Genomic DNA, 13,103 nt, shown 5'->3' with positions numbered 1-13,103 from the left:
TCACTTCTTTTTTTTTTATGTCTCTAAAATTCCAAGAGATACGGCAAGTTTTATCCATGCCTTGGAGCAGCGGCTGCAACAACTTTCTGCTTAGCTTTGGCTGGGACTGCAATGCACAGGAGGATCCCATGCAAAGAGGGGCATTTGAAAGCAAGGCAGCAACAGCCTCACAGGACTTCTACCATTGTCCTCAACAGAAATCCCATAAGATGAGTCATTCTGACATTACAGAGGAGCTCATTTTGAGGCAAAATTTGTGATAAAAATTGTTGAGTTTTGTTGTGTTTTTCTTACAGCCTCCAAGTTCCTCTGGATTGGAAAGGAAACATGGTCTGCTCTTGGCTTGGTTGCCAAGTGAGAAAGGAGTGGTTAAATCAGAGGCCCTCAGATCCTAAACCAAAGTCAATGTATGACTGGGCTAAGGCTCAAGGACTAAAAGCTCTCTCAAATGTCTCTGTTTTGGGTCCTTGCACATTGCCTGTCACCTCTGAAATGCACAGCACACTTCAGGAGGGGAAGCCTTTAAAAACTATTCTCTCATTTAATATCATTGCAGAGTTGATTACAGACACTTCTGAGTTCACAATAACCACTACTAGAAACTCTTCAGAGAAGGATCAACAGACAGAGGGGCATAACTTTGAAAACATCACTGTGTAGGCAGCATCTAGGGACAGCCCTGAAACTGTCCCCACAGTCAAACAATCCTGGAAGAAGCAGACATTCATCTTTGTTAACTGCTGCTGGGAAAGAAGGCATCTGAGCAGCTGGAGGAAGAGATTAGCCTGATTTTTACCAAGTCTCATTTATAGAATCATAGAACCACCAACACTGGAAGAATCACAGGATCACCCAGTCCAACCATCACCAATACTTCTCACTAAACCATGTCCCTCAACACAACATTTGCTATACCAGTTTTTGTTTTGTTTTTAAATCAGCAATGTACAGTGCCCCCGGGCCTGATTCAAAGCCCTGTAACTTGGGCCCACGAACATAAGCAAGATTCACTGCAATCCTGCTGCCATTGTCTGGGAAGAGCTGACTCCAGCTGCTGTAGAGAGAAGTGCTAATAGGCTCCGCAGCTATAGGATAAGCTGCCCCCATAGGTTTCTCATCACCTTTATTGAATGTTGGGTCAGACATCATGCACAGAAGTTTTTGTGATCAATGAACCCATGATACACTAGTTCTGCCCAAGGGCTTATTCACAGTTAATCCAAACATATTTGATTCATGAAACTGGTGGGAAATCTCCTCAGAACAGACTTTGCAGAGATTTCTGGCACTTTTTCTTTCAGCACTGGCTGAAAATAGAGCAGAAAGAGACTCCAGCCTCCTCCCAGTTATTCTGTCATATCTGGAGAGGGATGACTAATTCACAATAAATAAGAGTAGTGTCTTCATTTTCTGTCTTTTGTTGTTGTTGTTGTTTTTCCACTTTCTCCTTTGTTTTTCAAAACCATATGTTAAGCAATTTCTGCAAAGAATTTCAGGTAGTTTGGCAGCACTAGCAATCTGCAATATGAGCAGGCGTGACAGGACACATAGGTTACAATACAGACTTCAAAGTCTTTCATCTGAATGAATACACACCACAGAAACAAGTTTGCAGTTCAGATTTGCACAAATCTCAATCTGAAGCACTTCATGGGTATTTTGGATTATTGCCTCAAAGCAGCCCATTCCCATAAATATTCTTCTCGTGGCATCCATATGCTTAAGCACTCCTCTGCCAGGAGATGTGGAAAGAACAGAATAGAATCGAAGCACATTACTTACAGAAATATCTGCAGCAGGGGATATCCATTATGGGAGAAGTGCAGCAGTCCAAGACAAAAAATGAGTGCTAGAAACTGCTTCGAAATGTTGTTGAGGTGAATGTAAGGAACAAATACAAGGTTGTTTCTTCTTGTATCCACAGCAGCACTCACACACCCCTCTGACATGCAGAAAACAAATGGCAAAACAGGCTCTTGTCCCCACAGTAACATTGTTCTGTTTGTTGTCCCTGAAGGCTTTCAGTTAATCTTCACCTGTGGGTTTGGCAATAGAAATGTAGTGGTGAGTTTCCCTGCTCTGATTTCTGTATGCAAACTTAATGCTTTTTGAGAAATCATTATTTAATTCATGATTTTCTTTAGGGGGTGTCTTTCATATTTTCTGCTCACTACCCTTGTAAGAGTAGAGCTACTGATAGGATCTCTTCCCAATCACCACATGCTTCAGAGCAGGCATCCTGTAGAAACGAATGATCCTACAGAGAGGACAAGCAGCTAAAAAAGGAGCTGTGATGCAGCTAGGCTTATCCAGTCCTCATCTCTCTGAGCCCTAAAATTTCCTCTTTTTCACAGGTGCTGGCCAAATCTTCCATTCCCTGCTGGGGAATGAAAAGCATCTCAAGGAATTGGGCTGGATCAAACTGACTTTCCCACAGCACTCAAGCATCCCAAAGTTTCCAACATCTCCCTTTCTGTTCAGTCCAGAGAATGTAATTATTTCAGCCTCGGTGCTCAAGCTGCTAAACCACCTGTGGCATGTTAGTTATTAAATAAGGCTGACTGACAAACAGTGCACTGATTATTTTAGAGGAGATAAGCCAGACATACAAGCTGCTTGGGGCAGAGAAATTCCGAAGACTTGATATGGTGCTATGTGGTCCCTTGAGAGACTGACTCACCTCCCACCCATTTTTGTGAGCAACCAGGGCTAGAAGCAAGAGAAGCTGCTTTGCTTTGTCTGTGCAGCCAAACCTATAGTAAAATGGCTTGGTTGGAAGAATCTCTTTCTCGGGTGTTGACTATGAGGACAGCTGGGAATCCCAGGCTTCAAGGGTCTTCTATACACCTAGAAAAGTCAAGTGTGTTCAAGCTATGTGAGCTGCCCTTCACAGACTATTAGTTAGAATCAAAGCCACAAACATTGGGTGATGAGCGTGGAGTCCCTTAGAGAGCATGAGCTACATAAGGGAAGGAATTCAGGCACTGGTGACTGTAGGCTGACCAAATAGAGGGAGGAAGAGAAGCAATATGGTGTGAGGGGTGCTCTGATTGCTTTGCCAGAAGACAGTAGATAGAAAGCTTTATAAATTATTCATTCAGCCTCAGAGTTCATGCACAGTAAGAAATCTGTAAAGGGAAACATGCTCCAAGCAAACAGCACCTCAGAAATGCTGAGGTAGTTCTGCACATTAACATGTCAGGTCAGTGAAAACAAGGCTGGACAATGCTTCAGTTTATAAAAAGGTTAAAACTATTTTCAGCCAGCTGCACTTGGCATACAGAGCAGCTCCAGCTCAGCACGTCTGCCCCCAGTGCTCCATCCCTATGGGATTTTGGAACTGCTACTTTGGCCACAGTCAGTAAAAATAAACAGATCTGTATTTTTGAAAAGAGTTCTGTAAGAAAATTGCAGTAAGAAACTTCTGCAAGCCCAGAATAAACAGTCGACAGTTGGATCTAGTAGTTGCCACCAGAAATAAACCCTGAGGAAGAACCACACAGGGCAACCAAGGATGGAAGAAATCATAACCTGGACCAAATAGAGAAAATCTTGCAGAGACACTGCAGTGGGAATGAAGGTGGGAAGGATGAGGCTGTAGGACTGGGCAATGAGCATGCAGCAGCATCCTCTGCCTCTGGGCTCTGCAAGACCACTGCCAGATGCTCACACTGCTCTGTTGTACCCCAATGCTGGGCACAGCCATGGCAAGAAGAAGGAGCCAGCTCACCCAGCTGGGCTCTGTGCAGGTGAAACAAGGGGATCCTGTGAGGAAAGATGCAGCCCAGGCACCTTCCTCAAGTCTCTCACTTCACCAGGGTGAAAGATGGATCATTACGTATGAAAACAGAACATTTTGGTTGCAAAATAAACTCAGGGAGTCAACGGCTGCTGGAGCAAACAGCCTATTTCATGAGAATTTAGCAGGGGAATAATTTAATGGAGCTCAGATAAAAGGCAGTCACCTGGAACTCAGATTCAGAAGCAATTGCTTTTTTTTCTGAATTACTGGTTCGAAGGTTAAAGACGGAATATTCATCTGCACTTTTTTTTGCACATTTTCCCTGATCAGTGCACTAATGAACTCCAAACCATCCAGGGAAACTATTTCAGTCTCTCCCCCACCTTCCAAGGAACAAGTTCTTTATTAAAAACAAACAATTGATTTTCTTCCACGAGATCAGCATCTGCAAGTCTGGGTGCAAATTCAACCCTGGAACAAAGAGGGGGCAATTCCCACTGCACTGATTAGGAGCTGATCCTTCTCTAAAAAATCCCTAAGGCTTCTTGAATTAACTGTATTGACTTACAGTGGGTTTAGCTTTAACTGAGTAATTGGTGAGCTTGGTTATAACTGGAAATGGCAGAGATTTCAGACATGGGGGGGACTTTCTTTGCATCTGAGTGCAATCCTCCTCAGGTTGAACTGTTTAAACAATTACAGACATCATGATGACATCAGAACACATGCAAATAAGTATACATCCACGTTATGCCAGCCTTGAAGGAGGCACCATCCTGCTCATCCTGACCAGTGTTGGGCCACATACAGGGGGTGAAGTTGTGACATGGCATACAGAACTGCAGAAAAGCACAAGCAGGCCCAGCTCTGTGTGCTAGAGACACAGAGCTGGAGCAAAGCCTAGCTAAAAAACATTACATCTTGCAAGGAGCAAACAGATTTACCCTGGTGCTAAGCTGCTGGGTGGCTCACTCCCTTGTGTCTCACATTATTAGCACATCATTAGTAGCCACAAGAACCAGTGTGAGGAGAGACTTGGCTGATGGTAAATCTCAAGCACGCACACTTTCTTAAAGCCTTTTGTAGGGATATGGAACCAATTGCCAATGTATGAGTACTGTGAAATATGTGGATGTACATCTCTGCTTGATGTCTCACTATCAACTAATTTCTAGGTGCTTTACAAGGCCCCTTACTGTGATTTCCTGACTCAAACCAAAGACAGAGTTGCCAGTGTTTAAAACTAGAAATGAGAAAAAACTGATTCTAGGGTTAATTTTATATCCATAGGTAACCTCTTTGCCTCCACTTAGCATTCTAGAGATAAACTCCTGGACTTTGCAGCTCTGCGAAAGCCCTTTCTAATTGAATCCAGCAGATTTAGATTATATTGACTGATTTTTTAAGCTGGAAGTAGGGAATCGCTTAGACCAGTGAAAAATGAGGGCTTGCAGAGGAAAGGAACTGAGAAGATTGTCTCCATGTAAGCAAAGAGAGAGACACTAACATTTCAAAATTATTCAAACACTCTGTTTCAAAGCTTTTAGTTAAGTTATGGTTTTTAAATCTCTAAACACATATTAAAAGGTCACAATTGAAATAAAACATTTCAAAAAACAATGTGACAAAGCCATGTCTTTTAATATTTCAAAATGTAGACAGCTTGTTTTGCTTCAAGACAAAGATTTTCTAAATCTCAGACACACTGGTGAGGTGGGAACATCTCTGTGCCTCTAAGACCATTACATTCAGATCTTCTAAGGCTGGAGGAAAGTGCCAACGCAGGCAGGGAGGAACGATACAACTTTACATGGCTCATTGACCAGCCAGCACAGGAGCACAAGCTCTGGGGTTAATTTCACTGATAGGGAAGGGCAAAGCACAAAGTGATGGAGAGCTGCCACCTGCTCCATCTAACGACCTCCATTCAGTCAGCCCTCCTTCGCTACATGTTTGCCAGAGCAAACATCTTCACCAAGAAAGCCTGCACTGCTGAAACTGAAGCCACAGGGAGCCAAAATCTGCATCTGTGACAGATATCATGACTGACTCTGTCAGACACTGTGATGAAGAAGGCTGATTCAGTTTGACTCAAAAGCCACGTCAGGGCAGAGCCATAGCTTACAGTGACTGAATCCCATCCCACAGTCATGCTGTCGGAGTGCTTGGTCCCTCACTCTTTACAACAGGCTGCAGTGATATAAAGATGTGCCAGATGCTGGTTCAGCCCCACTCATACAGAACAGATGACTCTGTCCATGCCAATGAAAGCTGTGGCAGATGCACTGGGTGGTTGCCTGAGGTAGCTGGTCTTGATGTGCAAGCCAGAAAAGGACAGCAGATTTGCCCAAACCACAGGATAACCAAACACAGCTTAGCACAGTGAGCAGTTCCTCTTTGCCATCAAAGGCTGGACAGATGGCTGGACAGCAGCAAGACCCCATCACTTAACACTTTACTGTAGGTCAAGTCACAAAGTGCTGTCTTGTTCAAAAGAGTCATCAATGGCAGAAGGCTCCCTGCCTGCTTCCAGGCTAAGGAAAGAGCTTAGGGACCACAGGCTCACACTGCCCAGCTGCACTTAGCTTGTGAAAGCAGGTTATGCACATGGTATCTTCCTCTCTGTATTTCTGGCCCATGCCCTATCTTGGCAGGCAATAAGGAGGAAGGAAATATATTATGCAACAAACCAAGGCAAGACAAAAATGGGAAGGTAAAGGAAAGCCAAAATTAAGACAAAGGGTCAGCTTACACAGTGCCAGAGCCAACCATATGCCTCAGAAAAGTAGAGAATATGAAAGGTCACAATTAGCTTTGTGATTTTCATGAAATAAACGCTCTTTGACTTCAAGGCATACAATAGATGATACAATAGATACCATACAAACAGGAGGGGAATCAACTCTTTGAAAGGGTTGATAACTGCAGGACGAGGGGAAACGGTTTTAAGTTGAGGGAGGGGAGATTTAGTTAGATGTCAGGGGGAAGTTCTTTACAGAGAGAGTGGTGAGGTGCTGAAACAGGCTGCCCAGAGGGGTTGTGGATGCCCCATCCCTAGAGGTGTTCAAGGCCAGACTGGATGGGGTCCTGGGCAACCTGGTCTGGTATCAAATGTGGAGGTTGGTGGCCCTGCACGTGGTAAGGGGGTTGGAGATTCATGATCCTTGAGATGCCTTGCAACCCTGGCCATTCTGTGATTCTGTGAAGAGAAGCTCACTTCATTGCAACCTCTGCTTCTTGCATGCCCTTGAAGATTCTTTGTCCTAGAATGCTCTCTAGAACCATTGTAATGGAAATACACTATCAGCTGACAGCTGGCTTTGCCTCTGTTCTTCAGCACACCGAACGCTGTAGATACACAGCCCCTCCCTTCCCTGGTCTTTTCAAGGTCATGGCCCATCCCCATTGGCTGCCAAGGAGGTTTTTTGCCTAGGATCTGAATTTACACTACTCCAAGCTGTGTTAACAAAGAATTCTCTAGACTGACATACAAGACTTGACATATAAATTGTCTGAGATGTCACTGTATAGCCATCACTTGATATTCTGACATGACCCTCCAGCCCAAGGACCAGTCAACATAAACTGACTTATTCTCATACTGTTACCCATTAAAAAAAAGTAAAAGGATTGAAGTTGGAATAATATAGTGTAATGCTTCCAGTCATACTGCACCATTTCCCTTCTCTTGCTTGAAAATTGCAAACAACTTTCATAAGAGTTTACAAAAGAGCAGTCAGATGGGAAGGTGGTTTGAAAGACAGGGCAGCAACTCCTATTCAAGACGGGTCCACCCCAGGAACTCAGCTCCTGCATGCAGCCATGCACACAGCACAGCTGTCAGGTGGGACTGATGCATTGCACGTATCATTGAAACTGGTTTATGGGTGGTCTTGTTCTGCAAGAGGATGGCAAGGGACTGTTCAGCCATGAAATGAGCAGAAAGAATAATAATTAACATGTCTGGATGTTCTGCTGAACAGATTCTCCTGGGAGCCAACAGGAATTGCACTCCTGACATAAGTAATGTGGAAATCCCAGGATGAACTGTGAGCGTAGAACTCTTGTCTCCAGACAGATGCATGCAGAGCATCCTGTGACTGACCCAGGCTTCTTTGGTCAGACCTAGAAAGCAGGAAGAATAGAAACTCTGACTTTGAAAGCTATTTAAGTGTGAGCTGCTATCGTGTTCCTCATCTGAGTCAGTGCAGCTTGTGAACAGCATCATTTGGAGCAACAAACTTTTCTGTGCCACATGTGCTCTTTAAACTAGAGCACAGCAAGATCACAGTGAATACTTTCAACTTTTTACAGCAGTGCTGTCAAGAGAAATGAAAAATAAAACTGGCTGCTCTAGGCTTTAGTTACAGCTTGAGGGCATCAAACTGAGCTTACCAGTTACTCGTATTTCTGCCACCGTATTACATAAAGGGCACTTCCCTGTTCTTTCTCACTTCTACACCTGGTCATGGCTCAGCCTGAGAGAGAGGGATGAGGGTAAGGCACAGCTGTGGAGGGCAGGTCTGTCACAGGAGCAAGTCCTCCACCCTGATGCAAGGTGAGTCCTCTTTCAGACACCATTTACCTTGCAGCAGTGCCTCATGCCACAGAAATTCTCTCTCTACCCTCCCAAATTCCACAACACACCCATCCAGAAAACACTCCTCCACACTTCAAACACCTCCCTAGTCAAGCCTTTCCTTTTTAGTTGCCCAGCCTCAGGGTAGCAGGGCAGCCTATTTGCAGAACCCAGCACTCCAATCCATTAACCTTTTCCACACTGTGTGGGCTAGACTATTTCTTATCACCATTGCCCATTTTAAGTAATTTTCTAAAAGTTCAGTTCACTCTTCTGCTTGCCTAAGGAGATATAAAAATTTACACCTATTGTAAAAGCATGAATAAAAGCTGATTGCAGAAAGTAAAGACAATGATGTGCTCATAATACTAACAACCTCACTTGTACTGCTTTTCTGTTTGAAGAAAGATCTGTCTTATCATCAACAGGGTGTTGATTTAGATTGCTACTAAAATTGCCACTGTAAAAGCAGACTCACTTTTATTGCATTACTATAGAGAACAGTTATGTACAATTTTGACTAGTGTGCCTATTGCCAGCAGTGATCAATCTATTAATTATCAAGCCAAACAGGTTCTGCAGGAGGAGGTGACATATTTAGTGTACCTGGGATCTTTTTTGAAGAGGTTAAAATTTACAAAATAAAAATCAACAAAATCTTTTTAAAGTAGAAATCAGCAAAGTTGGTAACAGAATCATGAAGGGAAAGCAAAATGTTTGAGAATGCAAAGCAAGGGTACTGCTCTAATACATAAAAGACTCATTAATTTTCCAGCTCTGTACAGACTTCTGATCTAACTAATGCTAGTTTTTCAGGCTTAGTGATTGATTTTTATAACAATACAGTGCATTTTGGCCAAATAAGGAGAGGGAGAACTACACTCCCTGCTAAGACGCAGTCACCTTCAATGGTAGCCACGTCCATTTTAATTCCTCTTTACACAATTCTCTCAAGATCTGATATGCAAGATGCAGGTCACAAGTTTTCTTTGGTAGCTGTGTTGCTTGCCTCATGCTTAGGTATTTCTCACTTCATCTCTGTAATCACTACCAGCAAAGCAGTAGCTCGTGTGTGGATGCACAGGAGGAAGAAGCTTCTGTGCATTTTGCATGTGGTTTGCTATGTAAACACTACCCCCCGAAATAAAGCAGGAAGGAAACATCTTACACTAACGAGCAGATACCTGCTTGGATCTCTCAGTGATCCTTTCTGATAAATGGGAAATATTAAACTGGAAATATATCCAGAGGCGTTCCTGCACTAGTTTCAGCACATTCAGAATCAATTCACCCTTTGCTCAGGGAGGAGAGCAAACCCTCTCTAGTCAACAGTGAACACCGTGACTGTAGGACTGCTACTCTCTGACTCAGCTGAGGCGACAGTAGTTGGGTGAATTTTATCACCCAAGTCAAAAGCAGCTCAGCTGCAGCTCCTCACCAGTTATACCATGATGCGGTCTGCAAGGGGGGTGTCAGCAGCAGGACTACAGTGCAACCTGGGAAACACCAATAGAAGTCACTTTTATGAATCATTTACAGAAAACACATTTACAGATGAAAAGTACATTTATCTGAAGAGCATGTCATCAGTCAGAAGTCTTGAATGCACTGATAGGAGAGCTTTGGAGAACACTCAGGATCCAGTACTTTTTGGTATGGCTTTGTTACCAGATTTGCTTAGACTGCCTGCCAATTGGGCTACGTACCTATTGAGGAACATCACTCTAACTGACAGATAGCCCTGCTGGAGCAGGCTGAGGGAAAACCATGTGTAGGCATTGCTCTTTAGATTGCCACTCTGAGAGAAATCCATTGGCTGGAATTTTTTTGGGCGAGGGAAAATGACTAATCGTACCGATTTCTAAGATAGCTCCTCCACCAAAGTAACAGAAACACCAACTGACAGACTACCTGAAAGAAAGAAAATCCTGTAATTCAGCCAATTTCAGTGTGTAAGAGACGGCACCATAACAGGCAAATTAAGTTGTTAAGGTATCAAAGCAAGACCTTGTTTTCAGTTCTCAGCTACGTCACATCATCCTTCCGCAATCTTAGATAAATTACTTGACCTCTTATAGCTTGATTACTTGGCTTTTAAACAACTTCAGTAAGCGTCTCTTTGTGGAGGCTTGTACAGCATCTAACTCTTCTCCTCTGACAATATTTTAGGGGAGGAAACAGCATCTTTTATCTACTACTGAAAACACAATAATCACCAGAAAATTTTCACTGCATCTATAGTTCAAGAAAAGTGTTCTCATTCCCAGGCCACAGAAACAATCAGGACAAACTGAATTCCTTAAGCCCCCATCAAAGGAGCTTCAGATGGGACACGGGCTGTCCGGAGGTTAAAGGTTTTCAGCATGCCTTCGATGGCGCTGCCATTGCCTGTGGAGTCTTCAGCCCAAACAAAAGAGCAAAGACACTCCAACTCTTTGGGGACTTAGAGGAAAAGAAATCTTCCTTTGAATTGAGGAAATCTTTAGAGAAGGGACTTCAGACCTCCAGTTATAAAGGAAATAAAAAGCATCTGCACTGACAGCTCCAGTTAGGAGTAAAAAAACACAAAGGGCTTTGAAAAACAACCAGCCTTTCATCTTCAATAGCAAGCTCAACAGCTCTGCACCAGCTGCTCAGTAAACAGCATAGCAAGGGAAAGCAAATCATTGGCACCAAATGCATTAAACATGGCAGTATCTTCAGATGACATATTTTGTAAACTTCCTCCTTACAAGTTATGTTATTTCTTAAATCTAAAGAATTACTTGCTGTTTAGCAGCAGAGCCATTCTTCCATGCACTTGGGCAGGTTCATTACCCATGTTTCTTGCTGAGTTTCCCACAAAGCAGGCTGGCAGCTTGCATAAGAGAAGATCTAACAGGATGCCAGGTGACTTGAGTTCATCTTCTGTCTCTGCTTCACATTTTCTGAAGGCCAGCAAAGCACTTAATCTTTGGGCCAAGTTTTCACCTAGAAAGGGAAAGAACAGTCACTGGCAATCTTTATTGACTCTGCATCCATAAGACCATTTCAAGAGACAAGTATATAGATTCTGCCTGGAAAACTAAAGCCTCTGATCAGAGTGGGGTTTTTTGTTTTGTTTTGTTTTGTTTTTTTTTGTGTTGTTTTTTTGTTTGTTTGTTTTTAGTTCTGGACCACACAGAAATTGCCCAGGAACATCCAAAAACCTGCATACACTCCCACATTTCCATTTTCTCTCCTCATGTAGAAATCTGTTGGGATTCTCTGGTCACTTAGACTTCCTAGTGGGAAGGGAGGTTATAGCTCACATCTTCCTGCTGGTCTTTGTGAAACAATCATCTGAAGACTTTCTTAACATCAGCCAGTCTAGCCATTTCTGCCCTACCAGCTACAGCTAAGCCAGATGCTGTTCCCTTCATCATGCATGGAGACTTCTCAGGAGCTGCCTTGAGAAGAGCCCAGCTGTCTCACTGTGCTAAAATAGACACTTCAATTTGTTCTCTCCACTTTGGCCAATGAAATAGCATATGGATTCCTGCTCTCTTCTTTCATCCAATGCAAAGCAGCCCCAGGGCTTAAGCAGACAGCATTAGGTGTCTACACTTGGAATAACCCTGAACATATGTCCAGGTGGTATCTGCACACTCATTAACCATTCCAGTATGAAAAACAGCATCCCTACATCCCACATGTCCGTGGGGCTGCAGCTCTCGTCTTCAAAGCAGGCAGTGCTGGCAGCTCAAACCCAGGTAATGTGCTGTAGAAATACTATGCTGGCAGAGCCCTTTAGCAGCTCAGCTGCTATTAAATATCTGCTAGGCAGAAGAAGGCCTTGCTCCCACTAAGTGCAGCCCTAAAAATCCTACCTTCTTCCCTCAAAGCTGAGTCATGAAGAAGGCATTACCAGTGGAAAAGCTGATGTTTTACATACCTTGCTGTGATGGGTCTTTATGACTTGACTTGACGAGATTCCTTTAGTCAGAGGCATGGCACTGTAAAAAGGAGACCACAGAATGGCTGGTACAGAGCTAAGTTTCAGCAAGCTCTTGGACCTGGTCAGTTCTGCCTTCCTGTTGTAAAGAAACAGGATGAAGAGGTGTCATCACACAGCCAGAGCAGAATTTAATGGTAAAGGATCCTTCCACCTTAGTCTCAAAACCAACCTCCTTCCATTCTCTGGAAGCAGAAGCCTGTCAGGCAGGATAATAATGATGAAAACACCCTTCCTCACCTCCCTTCTTCCCCTTGTTAGGCTAGTGTCATTATCCTGTTACAAAAAAGGGGAAACTGAGACACAGAGCAAGATGACAACTTGTCCAAGGCTGCTCAGAGCAGCCACAAAAAGCCATGCTCTGTGCCTGGGAGGATGCTTTTCTGAGTTCCCACAAGAGACCTGAAGAAGACCACTGTGACCAGACTCTGATCTGCAGCAGAGTTAAGGACCTCTGTTACAGCCCACTTTTTCCAGAGATGTTCAGCAGGAGCAAGACAGCCTCCCATTGCCTTGGAGGCTGCTTCTACCAGACAGGCAAGGGGAAGGCCACTTCCCTGCTCCCCCAGTCCGGCCCACTTCTTTCCACAGCACAAGTGACCCCAATTCAAGCTGCTCAGGGTGTTTCAGAGCTTCATTATTTGTGAATGCTTTTTTGTGTTGTGCCACTGGCACCAGCACAGCCTGTTCTCAGCCTGTTCCAACAGCTCCCTGATCACTGAGGTGACAGACTCAAAACAAAGCATGGGATCCAAGCAGGTCCTCACTAGGGTCAGGGAGAGAAAGGAAGGGTCCTGGTGGATCTTCTT

At 43.8% G+C, this 13,103-nt stretch overlaps 1 protein-coding gene across 1 annotated transcript in view; it reads right to left on the bottom strand.

Annotated features, from left to right (window-relative positions):
* The window catches only part of SLC15A2 (solute carrier family 15 member 2), a 66,688-nt gene extending 55,534 nt beyond the window's left edge, over positions 1-11,154 (bottom strand). The window contains exon 1 of the mRNA XM_042827039.1: positions 11,087-11,154. The gene's annotated coding sequence lies outside the window, so the exon portion shown is untranslated. The remainder of the gene's footprint in view (positions 1-11,086) is intronic.
* Positions 11,155-13,103: the final 1,949 nt, after the last annotated feature.

This window comes from Centrocercus urophasianus, unplaced genomic scaffold (genome assembly GCF_019232065.1).
Source record: "Centrocercus urophasianus isolate 14NV4802_14NV808 unplaced genomic scaffold, USGS_Curo_1.0 seq_28, whole genome shotgun sequence".
Classification (NCBI taxonomy): Eukaryota; Metazoa; Chordata; class Aves; order Galliformes; family Phasianidae; genus Centrocercus; species Centrocercus urophasianus.
This window is presented reverse-complemented; position numbering and strand designations above follow the sequence as displayed.